Here is a 22768-nt window from a genome sequence, read left to right as displayed (position 1 = left end):
AATCTGAAAGAGAAAATAAGGGAACACACCCATTTACCATTGCAACAAAAAGAAAAAAATACCTAGGAATAAACCTACCTACAGAGCCAAAAGACCTGTATGCCAAAAACTATAAGACACCAATGAAAGAAATTAAAGATGACACAAACAGATGGAGGGATACACCATGTTCTTGGATTGGAAGAATCAATACTGTGGAAATGACTATACTAGCCAAAGCAATCTACAGATTCAATGCAATCCCTATCAAACTACCAATGGCATTTTTCACAGAACTAGAATAAAAAGTCTTAAAATTTGCATGGAGACGTAAAGGACCCTGAATAACAAAGCAATCTTGATAAAGAAAAACGGAGCTGGAGGAATCAGGCTCCCAGACTTCAGTCTATACTACAAAGCTACAGTAAGCAAGACAGTACGGTACTGGCACAAAAACCGAAATATAGATGAGTGGGACAGGATAGAAAGCCCAGAGATAAACCCACACACATATGGTCACTTTATTTTTGACAAAGGAGGCAAGAATATACAATGGAGAAAAGACAACCTCTTCGGTAAGTGGTGCTGGGAAAACTGAACAGCTACATGGAAAAGAATGAAATTAGAACACTCCCTAACACCATACACAAAAATAAACTCAAAATGGATTAAAGACCTAAATATAAGGCCAGTTACTATAAAACTGTTAGAGGGAAACATAGGCAGAACACTCTATGACATAAATCACAGCAGGGTCCTTTTTGACCCACCTCCTAGAGGAATGGAAAGATAAACATAAAGAAACAAATGGGGCCTAATGAAATGTAACAGCTTTTGCACAGCAAAGGAAACCATAAACAAGATGAAAAGACAACCCTCAGAATGGGAGATAATATTTGCAAATGAAGCAATTGACAAAGGATTAATCTCCAAAATTTACAAGCAGCTCACGCAGCTCAATATCAAAAAAACAAACAACCGAATCCAAAAATGGGCAGAAGACCTAAACAGACATTTCTCCAAAGAAGATATACAGATTGCCAACAAACACATGAAAGGATGCTCGACATCACTAATCATTAGAGAAATGCAAATCAAAACTACAATGAGGTATCACCTCACAGCAGTTAGAATGGCCATCATCAAAAAATCTACAAACAATAAATGCTGGAGAGGGTGTGGCAAAAAGGGAACCCTCTTGCACTGTTAATGGGAATGTAAATTGAAACAGCCACTATGGAGAACAGTATGGAGGTTCCTCAAAAAACTAAAAATAGAACTACCATATGACCCAGCAATCCCACTACTGGGCATATACCCTGAGAAAACCATAATTCAAAGAGTCATGTACAACAATGTTCATTGCAGCTCTATTTACAATAGCCAGGACATGGAAGCTACCTAAGTGTCCATCGTTAGATGAATGGATTAAGAAGATGTGGCACATATATACAATGAAATATTACTCAGCCATAAAAAGAAACGAAATTGAGTTATTTGTAGTGAGGTGGATGAACCTAGAGTCTGTCATACAGAGTGAGGTAGGTCAGAAAGAGTAAAACAAATAACGTATGCTAACACATATATATGGAATCTAAAAAAAATAAAAAATGGTTCTGAAGAACCTAGGGGTAGGACAGGAATAAAGACGAAGACCTAGAGAATGGACTTGTGGACACGGGGTGGGGGAAGGGTAAGCTGGGACAAAGTGAGAGCGTGGCAAGGACTTATATATACTACCAAATGTAAAAGATCGCTAGTGGGAAGCAGCCACATAGCACAGGGATATCAGCTCGGTGCTTTGTGACTACCTAGAGGGCTGGGATAGGGAGGGTGGGAGGGAGAAGCAAGAGGAAGGAGATATGGGGATATATGTATATGTATAGCTGATTCACTTTGTTATAACGCAGAAACTAACACACCGTTGTAAAGCAATTATACTCCAATAAAGATGTTAAAAAAATAAATGAATAAAATAAATAAACTTTAAAGCAAAAAACTGTTCAAACAATGTAATTCTCTTAGAGGAGTGCATTAAACATGTTCTACCTTTTAAAGAAGGTGCAACAGATAATAACATTTTCACCCTTTATTCTAGGATTTGTATTGGTAGGACCATTAAACGGTAGCAGTGAAGAATGGGAAAAAATGAAGCATGAGTTTTGTTTTATTTTTTACTTTTACTTGAAATAGTGGTTTCCTGAAACCTCATGGAAGACTAAAAAGTTGTTTTCAACTTGGAGACACAGAAGGCAAAATAGGTCAAAGTCCACTGCATCTATTTTCAATTATTGAGACATACAGTCCTCAAGCAGCCAGAGTCAGCCAGAATTGCCTGAGACCTGGCGATCATAATGAAAATATCTTATAGTAAAATGTATTCCCCATAAGTTTAAATTCAAAATGAGAAACCAACTTTTTATTACTCGTTAAATGAAATGTGCAGTCTTTTACCCTTTTAAGGTCAAGTATGCAGTATTTTGGAAAACAAACCATAAAAACATGATTAGAGAGAACAGAGGAAGTCATTATTTTCTCCAGTCATAAAGAATGCAGCATCATTCTATCAATCTAATGTATCTCTGTAACAGCAGTGGCAGCATGTGGCAGTGCTTAAATTGCAAATACAGTATTTAAGAAAAAGCTTCGATTAAAAGATCACCAAGAGGAGCTAGAAAATATCTACATGGATTAGATTATTTTCATACATTCGATTTTCTTCCCAAAGACCCACTTAACATTATATATTGCCATATTATCTACCTACCTGGAAATAATATATTCATCAGGCCAAAAATCATAAGTTAAATCCAAATGTACATAGTTAATATCTATTGAGAATACAGTCCTTGTTGTGATATATGGTGTAGGAAACAAAAATATCTAGGAAATCAGTGCAGAAAATGCTGAACCTGAACTGATAAATGTATATAACATCTCTTGGTTTACTTTGCTTTCTTGGAAAGATTTATAATTCAAAAACTGAATATAACAGATACACCTTCTCAGTGTTACCATCAGGAGAGACCTCGTGCAAAAGCTTATCACAAAGACAAACATTTCAGAGCATGCGGCCTTTGCAAAGCACAACTTTGCTGTTGAGACAGTTCCAACGCAGCATCAGTTTCTCAACAACAGCTGCTAGCTATCTGTCATATTTAGGGCAGTTATGCTTTCGATATACTCTGCTAGAGGCAGCTGGATCAACTTGAAACCAATTTGAAAAACATGTTTAGAAAAGTAAAGGAAATGACCTTTAATATTATAAACACAGCATATTGTACTTGAGATTCTCACCAGTCTAGCTTTATCGAGTCAGGTTATCTAAGAGAGGATGAATTTTTAAGCCATCGTTCAGGCTCAGGATTTCATGTTTCAGGGCTTAGTGATGGCTTCTATTTCCAACCTGTCTTCTTTCAAACGATGTAGGACATTTTCTACAGGGCATCGTTCTCCATAAAATAAAAAAGACAAGAAGGTAAATCCTACTGAAGCTTCACTGTCTGCAATGCATGAAGAGCAAAACCGTTCTGACTGAAGGGGAGCGTAAGACAAGTTGGAGATTCTGCAAAATCCATAAAAGAGGACTTTTTTTTTGCTTGGTTGGTTGGTTTGGAGCTTCTTTGTTTTGCTTTTTGTTTTTTTGTAAAGACTGGCGATGTTGCAACCTTATCTCATATGCTAATATGAATTAGGAAGGTTGCCTCTGTCCAGACCAGTTTGTTTCTCATCCCAACGTTTGTTAACGTAATGAATGAGATAAACAGTCTGTGCAACAAATAAAACTGACCTTCTGGATAGGCTAAGGAAATGTCAGGCCCCACTTGTTACAGAAAACTCAGCAGAAACCTACACAGACCCAGAATAATTGGAAGGAAGCCAAAGGTGCAGCCCCAAGCTTCAGGTTCTTTATCTTTTCTACACGTCTCATAGTAAGATTTGGCTAAGCACTGCTAAGTAAGAATGCTGAGCTCATCAGAAAAACTGGCATAAAAGAAATCAAGATTCATTATTTTTTAAAGCAGTCTTTTTTCTACACTCTTAAAATAGATGTTCACCAGACTCAAATTTGGTGGTCAGACTGAAAATTTGAACATTTATATCTTCAAACAAAATGTTCCTTTCTAGTTGGCATTTCAGAATTATTAACAATAGGATTAATCCCTCTTCAAAGCACATTAAGATAATAGTTCCAGCTCTCCCTTTGAGCCATTCCTGGCTCACAGATCAGTAATTCATTTCTAAGGGGAGATGCAAATGAGAAGATAGGACACCAGCTAAGGTATCTGGGTCCATAAAAATGCATGTGCGAAATACGTGCTGAGAAAGACTCAGCACACCCACCCACACCTCCAGCCATAGCTCAGCATCTGCATTTAGCAAAGCAGTCTAGGGCTGAAATAGCCACATAAATGAGCTGGTCTTGATAACAATACTATGTGCTGCAGGAATCAGTGTTTTCATTTTGCATGAGATCATACTCCAACACATAAAATCTTGGTAACTTCGGTAGACAGCTCTAATGTTGTGCATTTTGTTGGCTTAAATATTGTTCTCCTGTGTTCCAAGTGCTATTGGAATCTGATTCCTCAAGTTAATTTGATACTGAAGTTAAATAAAATGCACCTTCGGAAGCCTCGTTCAATGTGCTGGGTGACTAATATATGCAAACAAAGCTCAAGGCTGATGAAAACAAGGATCTAAGGACTTCAACCATTCCTCTCTCTTTGTTAATGTCAATGACAAAATAGATTCACAACTAGACGTGAAGTTAAGGTTCATTCAACAAATATATTGGAGCACCTGGTACTCTTAAAATTTTTGGATATATAGCACTTAAGAAACATTAAAAAAATAACCTCTGCAATCCTAGAAATTACATTCTAGAAGAAGGAAGAATATAATGAATGGGATAGATAATTAAAATAAGTAAAATATAAGTAATAAATAAAATATATAGACTATAAAGGTGGTAAGTGTTTAGGAGAAGAATAAAGCAGGAAAAAGGACAGTGATTTTCAGGTTTAGGGAAGGGGGCAGGGATTCAGTTGAAAATAGGGTAGTATCAGAGAAGACCTCAATGTGACGGGTGACCTTGAGCAAAGGTGATGAGCAGTCAGCCACAGTAATATCTCGGAGAAAAGCATTACAGGCAGAGGGAATGGCAAACACAAAGTGGGGAGGATGTGCAGGTTTTGCAGTGATTAGATAGGTTATTGTAAGACTTTGTTAATGTAATGAATGAGACAAATAGTCTGTGAACAAATAAAACTGGCCTCCTAGATAGGCTAAGGGAATTGATTCAGAGACAAGACTTACACTTGTCTGGATTCATTCAGAGACAAGATTTATGCTTCTACACAAATAAGAAAAATCCTATAGACAATACATCCGTTTCCATGTCTCTTATCTTCACAGAATATTAGAAATAGCAGTGAGTTTGGGATGCTCACCAAACTCCCTTATTTTTAAGTCAGAGAAATTAGATGGTTTCTCAAGGTCACAGCCTTATCTGGTGGCAGAGCCAGGGCTAGGTCCAGAGCACCAGTGCTCGTCATACCAGAATTTTTTCTTACTTGAATTTTCATAGTAGACACTCAGTATTCATTCTGAATTGTGGTAGGAAATCATTGAAGTATTTTAGGGAGAAGAGTTCATGATTTGCTTTACTTTTACAAAGGCTCGTTTTGGCTACCATGTGGAGAATAAACGTTAAGGAGGGCACAGGTGGACACAGAAAGACCAGTTAGGAAGCCACTGAGGTATCCTCCACACCTAGAAAAACATCTGTCAAATGAACGGATGAGTGCAGATAAGTGCCTCACAAGAGATCAAATACTGTTTCCTAAAAAGTGCTTGGTACTTTGTATACGCATTTGGAACAGTTAGAGATACCAAAGGAATAATAAAAATAGAGCCCCTGGGGATTTCCACTTCTGTAAAGAGAGAGCAGAGGCACTTTTTCATATTCCCCCCACTGAGTACAACTAAAACCCTGAACATTATATATAAAATAAAAATAAGAAGACTCTGAAAGATGGCGAGAAGGTGGCAAACTAGCTAGGGACCTTAGGACCCTAGGACAGACAATAGTGAGTTTCTGGGTTTTCTTTCTGCTTCATACATACGTGACTCGGAGTTAAATAATATGACAACCCCAGGACTTCTCCAGCGGTCCAGTGGTTAGGGCTCCATTCTTCTGCTACAGGGGCACAGGTTCGATCCCTGGTCGGGGAACTAAGATCCTACATGCCACACGGCACGGTCAAAACATAAGAAGAATATGACAACCTAGAAACACCAATGGTCACAAACAAAACTAAGCCCCAACAGAAGTCTGCTCTCTCTAGCCAAAGGACAAGGGAAGGTGCAACCTAAAAAGACAGAATGCTTTTAGATAATAACTGCTCCACTGTAGACAAATACCACAGAAAAAATTGTGGCCTCACCCATACCCACACCCACACCAGCAAAAGCCAAGAGTGGAGCCTAGATTTCTACCCTCATGAGGCTGTAATGAGGTGCCCCAACACCTCTGCTGGGGTGGTGCCAGACAGTATCAAGTAGTGAGCTGGGACTTTCATCTCCTCTGGCCAGGAAAAAGCTTCTCCTGCAGTGTCGATGAAGACCACTGGGTGCCTGGAATTCCACCCCCTCCCAGCAATAACGAGGCACCCCTCCTCCTTTCCACTGCAGTAATATCAGAGGGGGCCTGGTAGAAGGTCAGGAGTTTCACTATATCAAGACCGCCCCTACTGTGGTCTCAATAGAGATGACACAGTAAGCCAAAACTCCCAGCCCTGCCTAGCAATAAGAAAGAGTCTCCCCACTCAGGTGTCAAAAGAGGCTTAAGAGGAACCTGAACTTCTAACTCCATCTGGTAGCAATTGGTGCAATCCCTTCCCCTGCCACAGCAGTGTCAAAGAAAGCCAGATAAAACAGAAGGCTTAAATAAGAGCCAGAGCTTCATAATATAAAATGCAAAATGTCCAGATTCCAATCAAAAAAATCACTCATCACACAGAGAATAAAAACATTTGAAACTGAATTTTAAAAACTAGTTGCTAACACTGAGATGATAAAGATAACAGAATTATCTGACAATGGTTTTAAAGCAGCCTTGATAGAAATGCTTCAATGAGCAGTATTCAGAGGGAATGGCCAAGATGGTGGAGTAGGAAGATACTGAGCTCACCTTCTCCCATAAACACCAAAATTACAAATATTTACGAAGCAACTGTCAGTGAGGACAATCTGAAGACTAGCAGAAAAGACCTTCTATAACTAAAGATATAGAAAATGGAACCACAAAGAGATGGGTAAGAGGGACAGAGATGTGATACAGTCAAGACCCATACTACAGGGTAAGCAACCTACAAATGGGAAAATGACTACAATTGCAAAGGTTCTCCCCAAAGAGCAAGTGGTCCAAGCGCCACATAGGGTACCCAGCCTAGGGGTCCTGCACCAGAAAGACAAGTCCCCAGAATGCTTGGCTTTGAAGGCCAGTGGGGTTTACTTTCAGGAGAGCCAGACGGCTGTGGGAAATGGAGATTTCACTCTTAACAGATGCACACAAAATTTCATACACTCCAGGACCCAGGGCAGATGCACACAAAATTTCACACACTCCATGACCCTGGCTCAGGCTCACTTGCTGATCTTCGAGATCCTCCCAGAAAGGCAGGAGGCAGCTGGGACTCAGAATGCGGATACAAACACAAGTAGCAGCCATTTTGGAAAGCTCATCTCATCAGGAGGACACAGAGGAAAGAACCAGAGAAATGGAAGGTAGAATAATAGAACTTGCCCAGTATGAAAAACAGTGAGAAGTTAGACTGAAAAAAATATTAAATAAACAGAACCTCAGGGGGCTGGGAGACTAGTACAAAAGATCTAACATCTGTGTCACCAGAGCCTCAGAAGGACACAGGAGAGAGAGGGCAGAGCTGAAAATGTACTCAAAGAAATCATGGCTGAAAACTTTCCATATTTGGCAAGAGTTATAAACTTATGGGTTCAAGAAGCTGAGCAAACCCTAAACAGGATAAACCTAAATAAATCTATGCCAAAAAGCATCATTAAACTTCTGAAAATTAAAGACAAAGAAAAATCCTTGGAAGTAGCCATAGGGGGGAAAAAAAACATACCTACGGGAAAAACAATTTGAATGACAGCAGATTTCTCATCAAAACCCACAGAGGCCAGAAGGAAGAGGTACAACATTTTTCAAGTGCTGACGGGAAAAAACTGTCAGCCTAGAACCCTATGCCTATTGAAAATATCCTTCAGAAATGAAAGGGAAATCAAGGCATTGCCAGGTGAAGGTAAACTAAGAGAATTTGTCACCAGCAAAAAACCTACTCTAAAAGAATGGCTACAGGAGTTTCTCTAAACATAGAGGAAACATAAAAGGAGGAAACTTTGGAACCTCATGATAGAAGAAAAGACACAATAAGCAAAAATATGGTAAATACAATAGCTTTTCTTTCTCCTCTTAAGTTTTCTAAATTATGATTGACTGTTTAACGTAAAAGTGTGACACTATCTGACGTGGTTCTAAATTTATGTAGAGGAAATATTTAAGACAATTATAAATGGAAGAGGGTAAAATGACAATAGCAGTAGACTGAGAAGTAAGGTATACATAGTAAAATGCTTAGAGCAATCACTAAAAATGGCTATCTAACGTGATACTCTCAAAAACACTTTATACAAATAAAATGCAATTCGTAAAAAGTATTCAAATAACCCACAGAAGTCAGGTAAAGAAAACAGAGAAATGAAAACAAAGAGAGCGAACAGAAGACAAAAAAAAAAAAAAATATGAAACCATCCCTAATATACCAATAATAACAAGTAAGTGTTGGATTGGTTTTCCATTGCCACTGTAACAAATCATCACAAACTTGGCAACTTTAAAACACAAATTTATTACGTTACAGTTCTATAGACTAAAAGTCTGACACAGGTCTCACTGGGATAAAATCAAGGAGTTACCAAGTCTGAATTCTTTTATGAAGGCTATAGAGGATCTGTTTCCTTGCCTTTTCCAGCTTCTAGAGGCTGCTTGCATTTCTTGACTTGTGGCTCTTTCCTCCAACTTCTAAGCTAGCAAAGGTGAGTTGAATCTTCTGACATTATATCACTCTAACCTCCTCTTCTGCCTTTCTTTTCCACTTTTAAGGACCCATGTGATCACACTATGCGCACCCAGATAATTCAGGTATCCTCATGTCAAAGACAGCTGATTAACAACTTTAATTCCAGCTGCTACTGTAATTCCCCTTTGCCATATAAGATGACATATTCACAGGTTCAAGGGATTAGGATGTGGACATCTTTGTGGGCCATTATTCTGCCTACTGTAAATGTAAATGGTCTAAATACACCAATTAAAAGAAATAGCAGAGTGATTTTTTTTAAATATGACCCAACTATATACTGTGTACAAGAAACTCACTTCAAATGTGATATAGGCAAGTTGAAAGTAAAAGGACAGAAAAGGATCTATCATACAAACACTAATCAATAGAAAGCAAGAGTGGCTATGTTAATATCAAATAAAGTGGACTTCAGAGCATAGAAAATTACGAGACAGAGGGGGACATTATATAATGAAAAAAGGATCAATTCACCAAGAAGATGTAGCAATCCTAATTCTGTATACACCAAACAACAGAGCTACAAAATATGTAAAGCAAAAACTAATAGAACTGAAAGCAGAAATAGATAAGTTCATAATTATAATTGTAAACTCCAATACCCCTCTCTCAACAACTGATAGAAAAAATAGGCAGAAAATCAGTAAGGATAGAACTCAACACCATCAATCAAAAGAATCTGACATTTACAGAACACTCCACCCAACAGCACAAAGCACACATTCTTTTCAAGTGCCCACAGAATATTTATCAAGATAGACCATATCCTAGGCCAGAAAATAAAACTCAACAAATTTAGAAGAACTGAAATCATATACAGTATGTATTATGGACTGAAATGTATATCTAAAAATTCATATGTTGAAGTCCTAACCCCCAATGTGACTATATGTGGAGACAGGGCGTTTAAAAAAGAGGTAATTAAGGTTACATGAGTGGGGCCCTAATCCAGGTCATAAGAATGGGGCCCTAATCCAATATGACTGGTGTCCTTATGGAAAGAGGGAGAGATGCCAGGAATGTGTGTGCACAGTGGAAAAACCATGTGAGGGCACAGTAAGAGGTGGCCACCTGTAAGCCAAGGAGACAGGCCTTGGGAGAAACTAAATGTTCCAGGACCTTGATGTTGGACTTGTAGCCTCCAGAACTGTGAAACAATAAATTTCTGTTGTTTAAGCCCCCCAGCCTGTGGCAGTTTTTTTTAAGGCACTGCTAGTAAACCAATAGGGTGTGTTCTTTGACCACAATGGAACCACACTAGAAATCAATAACATTAAGATAACAGGAAAATCTCCAAATGCATGCAGGTTTGGAAACTAAATATACTTCTAAGTAATCTATGGGTCAAAGAGGAAGTCTCAAAGGAAAGTAAAAAACACACTGAACTGAGTGATAATGAAAATATAATATCAACAGGATATAGGTAGCATCAAGAGGGAAATGTATAGCACTAAATACATACATTAGTAAAAAGGAAAACTCTCAAATCAATAATCTAAGCTCCCATTTCAAGAACCTATAAAAAGAATAATTAAAAAAAGCAAATATAAGGAAGGAAACAGAAGTAACTAAAAAAATTACCCCAGCTTTCTAGAAGTTTATAGCTTATATTTAGAGATAACATTTATATACAACACAAAACAAGGAAGAACCAGAGCCTGTAAAATTCAAGAAGATCAAGGCCACTTCTATTTTTAAAAGTCCCAATGTACTAAAAAATAAAGAATGCCAAAACAGAGTTTTTTGGTATTGTGGTATATTTTAAAGCTCTACATTTAGTAAATGGATCCTTATAAGATCAAAGAAATGCAGTAACTGTATTATTCACAAGATAATGACATAATCTATAAACATATGAATTTAGAGTGTACTTCAAAAGTCTAGTAATGGTACACAAGGTAAACCTGTATAATAAATGTATTCTTCATTAAGCCCGTCTTAGTACACATGACTATACCTATAGTCATATTAAGAAATAATATCACAAACCTGCATTAGAGAACTTACAGATCAGAAAACATAAGATGAACCACCAATTACTCTATTCTAATATTTCTGTGGAAGATGTCTCAACCAATAATAAGCCACTGAAGGTCACATTTTTTTTCCTTTGCTGCTAATTAAGTATTTGCAAAACTCTGCACACAGCCAAAAGGGCTTACCATTTGTGGTATTATCATAAAGCCATCTTCTGAAATTGCATCAGTCTTCTTGAGTATGACAGTCACGTCTGTTACACATAAAAATGTCAGGATGTCTATTATGCAAATTGAGCAGCTAAACACTCAATTACCCAATACACATGCACAAAATGCAGGCTCTGCATGTGAAAACAGTATCAAAAGTGTACTGTGGTAGAACCTAATAGAATTGTCCTGGAGGGAAACCCAAGGCATCTGAATATATAAATCAGGGATTTATAACCTCTACTTCTACTGTCTCATCTGCCACTGGTTACCTTGGAAACATGCAGCCCCCATGGAGACTTTTGCCAGTGGTCCAGTCTGTTCCAGAACCACATGGAAACAGTTTCTAAGTGGGTCAAGGTAAAAACCTGCCATCAGATCAGGGGTCTGCCTCTGCAAATCTGCCATCTTAGCTAAATACCCCAGATCACACGGCAGCAAGGCCAGAATTTAAACCAGGGCTTTGCTGATACTGTAACAGCAGCAATATTTCTGGGGAGTCTACCAGATGCCAGGCACTGAACTAGGTACCTGCTATCTCAGAACAACTAAACTGGTATAATTTTCTTATTTTCACAGATAAACTTTGAGTCGATAGTTATGGCAATTACATGAGGCCAGTTCACTAGTAAACTGGCAATTCAGGATTTGAATCCATGTCTTTCTGTCTCCAAAGTCCACACTCTTTAGAAACACCCCAGATGATTCCCTTGAGCCTCCGTCTACTATTGTTCTCTCCACTATTCTATAGTTTCTTGCTTTTACCCAAGTAGAATTTGTTTCCCAAGATCTCATTTCGCAACTGGAGTTTACAGATCTCAAGATGGAACAAAGACATTCCAAGGAACAAAAATTGTATCTAAGATTTTCTCCTTTATCCAAGTATATCTAGTATTACTTGTTGTAAGTTATTATATTTTTCCCTCGGAGAAAAATGCTCCCACAGATCTTAGAGTTTGTGAAATGCTCATGAAGAGCCAAAACCTTATATTAGGTGTTCTCTAGCTCGAAGAGGAACTATCTCACAAAAATGCAAATTTGGTGAGTATTTGTATTAAGATATAAGGAACTGAAGAAATCATTCTCAATTTGAAAGATGAGAAGAGAGAATTTTGAATATCTGGTAACTTTTTAGAGTCTCACTATAAAGTAATAGAATATTCCTGCTCCAAAGGTACCTTCAAGATAATCTATTCCAGTCCTCATTGTATTTATTCAGGCTTGCTTATTCAGAAAAAAAGATTTGAAGGAACATTTAATTAAAAGACATATGAACTGGAACATTTAAAGTAAAAAGATAAATAACCATATAAAAGAAGGAAACAGATCATTCCATTTGGAAACTAAAGGGAGATCATAATTGTACTTGGGTATCAATTCCATTTGCAGCTTGTTGGCAGCAAAGGCAAAAATGGAAAATGTTATTTGTCTATAACAATTTATACTATGTAATAATGTTAATAGCTAATATATATAAGAAAGGATGAGGTAGTACCTAGCACAACGTAAGTTGCTCACTAAGTGTTCCTGCCTCCCCTTTTATAAAAGAGCCATTTTTCTTTATTTCACATAAATTCCAGTTAGAGAGTAGCATCCCTTTCTAAAATACCATGGTTTTGAAATTACTTTCTCCTGGGCACAGTTCTTTCCTTATTAAATAAATAAACAACTCCTATATTGTAAGATAAAATTCAACAAATAAGTGATAAATTCTTCATAACCTTAAATTGCTCAAAGGACTAGATTTGAAGAGAAAGAGGAAAGGAAGAGAAGGGAAGGGGAGGGGAGGGATGGGGGAGAAGAAGACTGGAGAGAGGCGAGGAGGGGGGAGGGGATAAAACCGGCATCTAATATGTATGCATGTTTATAAAAGTTTAAGTAAATTTCCTCTAGATCTCAAGATTCAGCTGACAATATTTTCCCTTAATCACTCAAGGCAACTCACCCACCAGCACCCAGTGATTCCAGGAAAGCCACACCCATTCATTTATAAATGTTGATGAGAACTACTGACAGGTAGGTGATGGCCATTCTTAAGAGCTATATGCATTTGAGGGTTTGCTTACTTAATCAAATAATTTTATACATTTTAAGTGTGGGTTCACTTATTCAAAAGTGTTAACTTTTAGTAAGTGCAAAAGTGGCTAAAGCATATGAGAACTTTGAGACCCCATAGACAAAATCCTAATAAAATAGAGACAACATGGAATAATCCAAGGCTTTCCAATTGGCAGGCCACTGCCAAGGGTACAGGTGTGCTAAGAGGAAACAGGTGATCTGAGATAGTGCTCTCTCTCTCTCTCTCTCTCTCAGCCTCGGGGGGCTCGGGAGCAAGTAACCTTGCCTGTTTACCCCAGTGTGTAAAAATAGTATCATTTTCTATGCGTAAAAAGAAGGGGAAAGCACCAAAAGAGACTATGAAACAACAGCAATGAATATGGAGAGAGAATGTTGATGAGAAGAATGATTTGAAACAGAAGAGGAAAATAAAGGCATTGAAAAACAGGTCACAAATGGTTATAGAGATGTAGTCAATTCAAAAGAATATAATAATTAGAAATAAGAGTTACAGTTGTGAGCATTTCCAGGCAAGATACTATGGTTAAGAGTTAAACAGGCAAAGAAATATATTAAATGCTCTAACGATGGTAGTGACTGAAACAACCACTTTATTATAAAGTCTGCTTCTGGGATACCACAGGAGAGTAAATAAATATTTTGTTTTGTTTTGTTGTATTTTTCTTAAAGCTATACAACTCAAAATTGCATTCCCTTCAGTGTACACTAAAATGAAATATCCCATTGAACACAGTCACTCAGGTTTTAAATACACAACTGGTTTTAAAATGCATAACTTTTCATTGGTAACTATAAAAATCTGAGTACAAATATATGTGCTATTCCACGAACTAATAATTAGTAGTATTTTCTGTTTCAGTGAGTTTAAAATTCAAAATTTAGTACTTGGTGCACTAAGAAAAACAAAGATTGGCTAAGTTACAAAGTTTTATTTAAACTTAACTTAGATAATCATATGAACATTGTTTCTTATTAATATTCAATTCAAACTCAAGTGATAAAATCCCTTTGAGAATGCTCACAATGGTTTGAAATCAAAGTACCTTATTCACTCTCAAAACTTTTTATTCAATCCCAAATGTAGGGAAAATTACAACTAAACCTCCTAGAAATTATTTTTACTTTTAAGGCACAGCTAGTCAAGACATGTTGTTATTATAATTATTCGAGGAATTCTATGGTTTAGGAATGTTTGTCAAAGTTACTTTTCTGTTATCTCTACAGAAAATAAAATTAATTCAATAATAATCCCACAAACCAGAGACAATTACTCCTAACATTCTAATATATTCTTATAGACATTTTTCTTACACGTTATTTTTATTTTTTTACATAATCCTATAGTTTTGTATCACGCTTCCTAATCTAATATTATATTTTAAGCATTTCTTATCTACCTGATATTTCAATCACATTATTTGTAACAGTTACATACTACTCCATCGTATAACTACATTATAATTTATTCCAGCAGTGTTAACTATTGTTAAACATTTAAGTCATTTGCAAAATTTTATTACTAGAAACAATACAGACTTCCCTGGTCAAACATTAAAATGTGCAACAATGTACAACTAAAAAAATCAAAATAAAAAACGATTTTAATATATAGCCAAGTAAGAGAAAACTAAAAGTCTTAAGGATAAGTAAGAGATTAAACCACTCATCAGCAGTATTAGAATCAGATAGGCCATAGGTGCTGGAGGCTGCAATTTAACGAAGTTAGGAAACAGGAGACGAGATGTCATACCCATAAGAGTCAGTCTGCATAAAACTGGGAGTGTGAAGGACTGTGCATTCTATTTTACAAGCTCTGGTTGCCAGCCTTGGAAAGCTATAAAGAAACTGAGCATGTACATAGGGATAAGGTTGAAAAAGAATCACCTGTAGGAAAACAGAGCACCAAACCAGTGCCATGGGTTAGAGGGTCATATTCCCTGGGTATGGAAATCCCAACATGAGAAACTAATAGAACTGTTTGTCCCAATCAGTAAAACTCATAAATCCCTGGAAGAGGCAAGTACAAAATCATTCCACAGGAATGACTCCACAGAGACAATTCCAAAACCCAGGACACTGGGACTTCTGTGGTAAACAACCCCTACTGAAGAACTGCTCACAGTAAAAACTTGTAAGCCCTACAAAAAAGTGAGCTACACTGAAGCAGAGTGAGTAGATGCAACTAATGGAATCATTTGAACCCTAAGAACTGAAGATAACAGAGCAGTCCAAAAGAAACCTGCAAATAAATATGAAAGTAAATTTCAAATGATCAAAGAAATAAAGAACAGAATCGCAATGTCAAGAATAGAGAACAGAATCTCAATGTCAAGATGAGATGTACAAATGTGATTTTAAAAGAAGAAATTCTATAAATAAAAATAAGTGATCAACATAATTTTTAAAATTTAAATGTTTTAATTCAAAAGCCATTAAGTGGAGTTGAGTATGATGGTGTCCATGCAAGCTCAATAAGTGGGGGACAAAGATGCAATGAGAAATGGGCCACATACAGGTAGGACTGATGCAATAAATATATCTAGAATAATGGAAGTCAGTTTCCTCATGTTAGAGAAAGGAGTGGCAAATACAAAAAGATCAAAAATAAAGTGGATTGGAATTGAAGGTATTAGGGGAACTCATGGGTGTCAATATAGATGGTTTGGGAAGTAAATACAGAAGTATATATATGTTTATGTATTTATGTGTATGTATCTAGATAGATACATACAGAAGGAGAGAGAGATAATGTGAGAGCGATTTGAGCATAACAGCAACGACTCCACCTAACACTCAGGTCTTACTTTCGAAATAACCACTCTCCGCTAAAAGGAACCACAGGGCTCCTTGGAGAAAGGATGCTTCCTGAGCTAGGGTAAGGAAAGTATAAGGTGAGCCTGAAACATCTTTGGGCCAAAAAGTAATAAAATGCTCAGGGAATCATGGGTAAATATCAAAGACACAGACATCAGTGTAAAGGGATTCCCAGCCAATTTTTGGAAAATTTGAGCATCAAAATAAATAATTATTTCAGTGGATTATAATCCATTGAATAAAACAGAAAACAGAAATTCATGAGTCCATACTGACATAAATAAATAAGTGAATATCTAAACATGGAGAAAAGAAAGCTTTTCCTTACAGCAGACTACAAGTGAATAAATGGAAACAGAATAAAGAAATCAGGAAATCACAATCTGACAACCATCAGAGAAATAATTAATTCAGCCAAGAAACACCAATGGATGCTAGAGCTACTTGGTGAAAGTTTAATGAGAAATGGCATATATAGTTAGTTTCAAAGTACTTCTTCTCAAAATCCTTATTAATTACAAAGGGACAAAGAGCACCTTTACTGTGGAGAATCCTGACAGATACCACTTTAATCATGGTTATGACAATCAGGGATGGGACAAATCAAAACCATGTGCCACCTGATAGGATGCAATGAGAAGAATATGGTATCACTTCTGTAATATTCCTATCAAAATACACAAGCTGAATCTAACCATGAGGAGATATCAGAGATATGAAAACTGAGGGACATTCTACCAAATAACTGGGCTGTAATCTTCAAAAGCTTCAACATAAAAGTCAATGAAGACTGAGGAACTGTTCCAGACCAAAGGAGCCTAAAGAGACAGCTACACACAAGGCATAATTCTGTGCTAAATCCTTTTACTAAAAAGGGCAATGTTGAGACAACTGGCAAAACCTAAATGGAGTCTAATTAGATGGTAATGTAATGTACCAATGTTAACTTCCTGATTCTGATGATTGTAGTTATGTAGGAGAATTTCTCTGTTTATAAGAATTACACACTAGAAGCAAGAAAAACTACAATCCTGCAGCCTGTGGAACAAAAAACACATTCACAGAAAGATAGACAAGAAAAGGCAGAGGGCTATGTACCAGATGAGGGAACAACATAAAACCCCAGAAAAACAACTAAATGAAGTGGAGATAGGCAACCTTCCAGAAAAAGAATTCAGACTAATGATAGTGAAGATGATCCAGGACCTCGGAAAAAGAATGGAAGCAAAGATCGAGAAGATGCAAGAAATGTTTAACAAAGACCTAGAAGAATTAGAGAACAAACAAACAGAGATGAACAATACAATAACTGAAATGAAAACTACACTAGAAGGAATCAATAGCAGAATAACTGAGTCAGAAGAACAGATAAGTGACCTGGAAGACAGAATGGTGGAATCCACAGCTGCGAAACGGAATAAAGAAAAAACAATGAAAAGAAATGAAGACAGCCCATATAGGATAAACCCAAGGAGAAACTTGCCGAGACACACAGTAATCAAACTGGCAAAAATTAAAGATACAGAAAAGTTATTGAAAGCAGCAGAGGAAAAATGACAAATAATATACAAGGGAACTCCAAGGAGGCTAACAGCTGATTTCTCAGCAGAAACTGTACAAGCCAGAAGGGAGTGGCATGATATACTTAAAGTGATGAAAGGGAAGAACCTACAACCAAGATTACTCTACCCAGCAAGGATCTCATTCAGATTCGATGGAAAATCAAAAGCTTTACAGACAAGCAAAAGCTAAGAGAATTCAGCACCACCAAACCTGCTCTACAACAAATGCTAAAGGAACTTCTCTAAGTGGGAATAACAAAAGAAAAGGACCTACAAAAACAAACCCAAAACTACTAAGAAAACGGTAGAGGAACATACATATCAATAATTACCCTAAATGTGAATGGATTAAATGCTCCAACCAAAAGACACAGGCTTGCTGAATGGATACAAAAACAAGACCCATACATATGCTGTTTACAAGAGACCCACTTCAAACCCAGGGACACATTCAGACTGAAAGTGAGGGATTGGAAATCAAAAGAAAGCTGCAGTAGCAATACTCATATCAGATAAAATAGACTTTAAAATAAAGAATGTTACAAGAGACAAGGAAGGATACTATATAATGATCAGGGGATCAATCCAAGAAGAAAATATAACAATTATAAATATATATGCACCCAAAATAGGAGCACCTCAATACATAAGGCAACTGCTAAGAGCTATAAAAGAGAAAATCAACAGTAACACAATAATAGTGGGGTACTTTAACACCTCACTTTCACCAATGAACAGATCATACAAAATGAAAATAAATAAGGAAACAGAAGCTTTAAATGACTCAATAGACCAGATAGATTTAACTGATATTTATAAGACATTCCATCCAAAAACAGCAGATTGCACTTTCTTCACAAGTGTGAATGAAACATTATCCAGGATAGATCACATCTTGGGTCACAAATCAAGCCTCAGTAAATTTAAGAAAATTGAAATCATATCAAGAATCTTTTCTGACCACAACGCTATGAGATTAGAAATCAATTACAGAGAAAAAAATGTAAAAGACACAAACACATGGAGGCTAAACAATACGTTACTAAATAACCAAGAGATCACTGAAGAAATCAAAGAGGAAATCAAAAATACCTAGAGACAAATGACAATGAAAACACGATGATCCAAAACCTATGGGATGCAGCAAAAGCAGTTCTAAGAGGGAAGTTTATAGCTATACAAGCCTACCTCAAGAAACAACAAAAATCTCAGATAAACAACCTAACCTTACACCTAAAGGAACTAGAGAAGGAAGAACAAATAAAACCCAAAGGTAGCAGAAGGAAAGAAATCATAAAGATCAGAGCAGAAATAAATGAAATAGAAACAAGGGAAACAATAGCAAAGATCAATAAAACTAAAAGCTGGTTCTTTGAGAAGATAAACAAAATTGGTAAACTATTAGCCAGACTCATCAAGAAAAAGAGAGGGCTCAAATCAATAAAATTAGAAATGAAAAAGGAGAACTTACAACAGACACCGCAGAAATACAAAGCATTCTAAGAGACTACTATAAGCAACTGTATGCCAATAAAATGGACAACCTGGAAGAAATGGACAAATTCTTAGAAAGGTATAACCTTCCAAGACTGAACCAGGAAGAAATAGAAAATATGAATAGACCAATCACAAGTAATGATATTGGAACTGTGATTAAAAATCTTCCAACAGGGGCTTCTCTGGAGGCGCAGTGGTTGACAGTCTGCCTGCCGATGCAGGGGACACGGGTTCATTCCCCGGTCTGGGAAGATCCCACATGCCGTGGAGCGACTAGGCCCGTGAGCCATAGCCGCTGAGCCTGCGCATCCGGAGCCTGTGCTCCGCAACGAGAGAGGCCACAACAGTGAGAGGCCCGCGTACCGCAAAAAAAAAATATTCCAACAAACAGAAGTCCAGGACCAGATGGCTTCACAGATGAATTCTATCAAACATTTAGAGAAGAGCTAACACCCATCCTTCTCAAACTCTTCCAAAAAACTGCGGAGGCAGGAACATTCCCAAACTCATTCTATAAGGCCACCATCACCCTGATACCAAAACCAGGCAAAGATACAACACAAAAAGAAAATTACAGACCAATATCACTGATGAACATAGATGCAAAAATCCTCAGCAAATTACTAGCAAACAGAATCCAACAACACATTAAAAGGATCTTACACCATGGACAAGTGGGATCTATCCCAGGGATGCAAGGATTCTTCAATATACGCAAATCAATCAATGTGATACACCATATTAACAAATTGAAGAATAAAAAACGTATGATCATCTCAATAGATGCAGAAAAAGCTTTTGACAAAATTCAACACCCATTTATGATAAAGACTCTCCAGAAAGTGGGCATAGAGGGAACCTACCTCAACATAATAAAGGCCATATATGACAAACCCACAGCAAACATCATTCTCAATGATGAAAAACTGAAAGCATTGCCTCTAAGATTTGGAACAAGACAAGGAAGTCCACTCTCACCGCTATTATTCAACATAGTTTTGGAAGTCCTAGCCTCAGCAATCAGAGAAGAAAAAGAAATAAAAGGAATTCAAATTGGAAAAGAAGATATAAAACCGTCACTGTTTGCAGATGCCATGATACTATATAGGGAGAATCCTACAGATGTCACCAGGAAACTACTAGAGCTAATCAATGAATCTGGTAAGGTTTCAGGATACAAAACTAATGCACAGAAATCTCTTGCATTCCTATACACTAATGATGAAAAATCTGAAAGAGAAGTTAAGGAAACACTCCCATTTTCCATTGCAAAAAAAGATTAAAATACCTAGGAATAAACCTACCTAGGGAGACAAAAGACCTGTACACAGAAAACTGTAGGACGCTGGTGAAAGAAATTAAAGATGATAACAACAGATGGAGAGAAATACCATGTTCTTGGATTGGAAGAATCAATATTGTGAAAATGACTATACTACCCAAAGCAATCTACAGATTCAATGCAATCCCTATCAAATTACCAATGGCATTTTTTACAGAACTAGAACAAAAAATCCTAAAATTTGTAAGGAGACACAAACGACCCCAAATAGCCAAAGCAGTCTTGAGGGAAAACAACGGAGCTAGAGGAATCAGACTCCCTGACTTCAGACTATACTATAAAGCTACAATAATCAAGACAATATGGTACTGGCACAAAAACAGAAACATAGATCAAGGGAACAAGATAGAAAGTCCAGAGATAAACCCACACACCTGTGGTCAACTAATCTATGACAAAGGATGCAAGGATATACAATGGAGAGAAGACAGTCTCTTTAATAATTGGTGCTGGGAAAACTGGACAGCTACATCTAAAAGAATGAAATTAGAACACTCCCTAACACCATACATAAAAATAAACTCAAAATGGATTCGAGACCTAAATGTAAGACCAGACACTGTAAAACTCTTACAGGAAAATATAGGAAGAACACTCTTTGACATAAATCACAGCAAGATCTTTTTTGATCCACCTCCTAGAGTAATGGAAATAAAAACAAAAATAAACAAATGGGACCTAATGAAACTCCAAAGCTTTTGCACAGCAAAGGAAACCATAAACAAGATGAAAAGACAACGCTCAGAATGGGAGAAAATGTTTGCAAATGAATCAACAGAGGAAGGGTAATCTTCAAAATATATAAACAGCTCATGCAGCTCAATATAAAAAAAACAAACAACCCAATCAAAAAATGGGCAGAAGACCTAAATAGACATTTCTCCAAAGAAGACATACAGATGGCCAAGAAGCACATGTAAAGCTGCTCAACATTAATCATTAGAGAAATGCAAATCAAAACTACCATGATGTATCACCTCACAGCAGTTAGAATGGCCATCATCAAAAAATCTACAAACAAAAAATGCTAGAGAGGGTGTGGAGTAAAGGGAACCTTCTTGCACTGTTGGTGGGAATGTAAATTGATATAGCCACTATGGAGAACAGTATGGAGGTTCCTTAAAAAACTAAAAATAGAATTACCATATGATCCAGCAATACCACTACTGGGCATATACCCAGAGAAAACCATAATTCTAAAAGACACATGCACCCCAATGTTCACTGCAGCACTGTTTACAATAGCCAGGTCATGGAAGCAACCTAAATGCCCTTCGACTGACGAATGGATAAAGAAGATGTGGTACATATATACAATGGAATATTAGCCATAAAAAGGAATGAAACTGGGTCATTTGTTGAGACGTGGATAGATCTAGAGACTGTCATACGGAGTGAAGTAAGTCAGAAAGAGAAAAACAGATATTGTATATTAACGCATATATGTGGAACCTAGAAAAATGGTACAGATGAACCGGTTTGCAGGGCAGAAACTGAGACACAGATGTAGAGAACATATATGGACACCAAGCGGGGAAAGCGGTGTGGTGGTGGTGGTGGTGTGATGAATTGGGCGATTGGGATTGCCAGGTATACACTGATGTGTATAAAATTGATGACTAATAAGAACCTGCTGTATAAAAAAATAAATAAAATTAAATTTTAAAAAAAAGAATTACACACTAGAGTAATCAGAAGTGACAGGGCATCACATCAGCCACTTACTCTTAAATATGTCAGGAAGAAAAGTTCTTCATCCTATTCTTACAAGTTTTCTCTAGGTTTGAAATTATTTCAATTTAAAAGAATAAAAATGTCAAGCAATAGAGCAGGCACAGCTAACAGTGAATTATTTAGAACCTAGAACAGAAATGATTTTAAAACAAGGGGACTGTCCAGTAGAAACTAACACAACATTGTAAAGCAACTATGCTCTGATCAAAAATAAATAAATAAAAATTTAAAAGATAAAACAAGGGGATTAAAATATGGGACAAAAACTAAGAAAATGAGTGGGAGAATTCAGAATTAAGGATTTGCAAGGGCCTTACATTGGTTCACAGGAAGATATAGATGTACTGTTTAACTTTAGAACTTAAGAAGGCACACAGAAATTTAAAGGTAACATAAGGTAGATATAGAATT

Source organism: Pseudorca crassidens, chromosome 5, assembly GCF_039906515.1.
Source record: "Pseudorca crassidens isolate mPseCra1 chromosome 5, mPseCra1.hap1, whole genome shotgun sequence".
Classification (NCBI taxonomy): domain Eukaryota; kingdom Metazoa; phylum Chordata; class Mammalia; order Artiodactyla; family Delphinidae; genus Pseudorca; species Pseudorca crassidens.
This window is presented reverse-complemented; position numbering follows the sequence as displayed.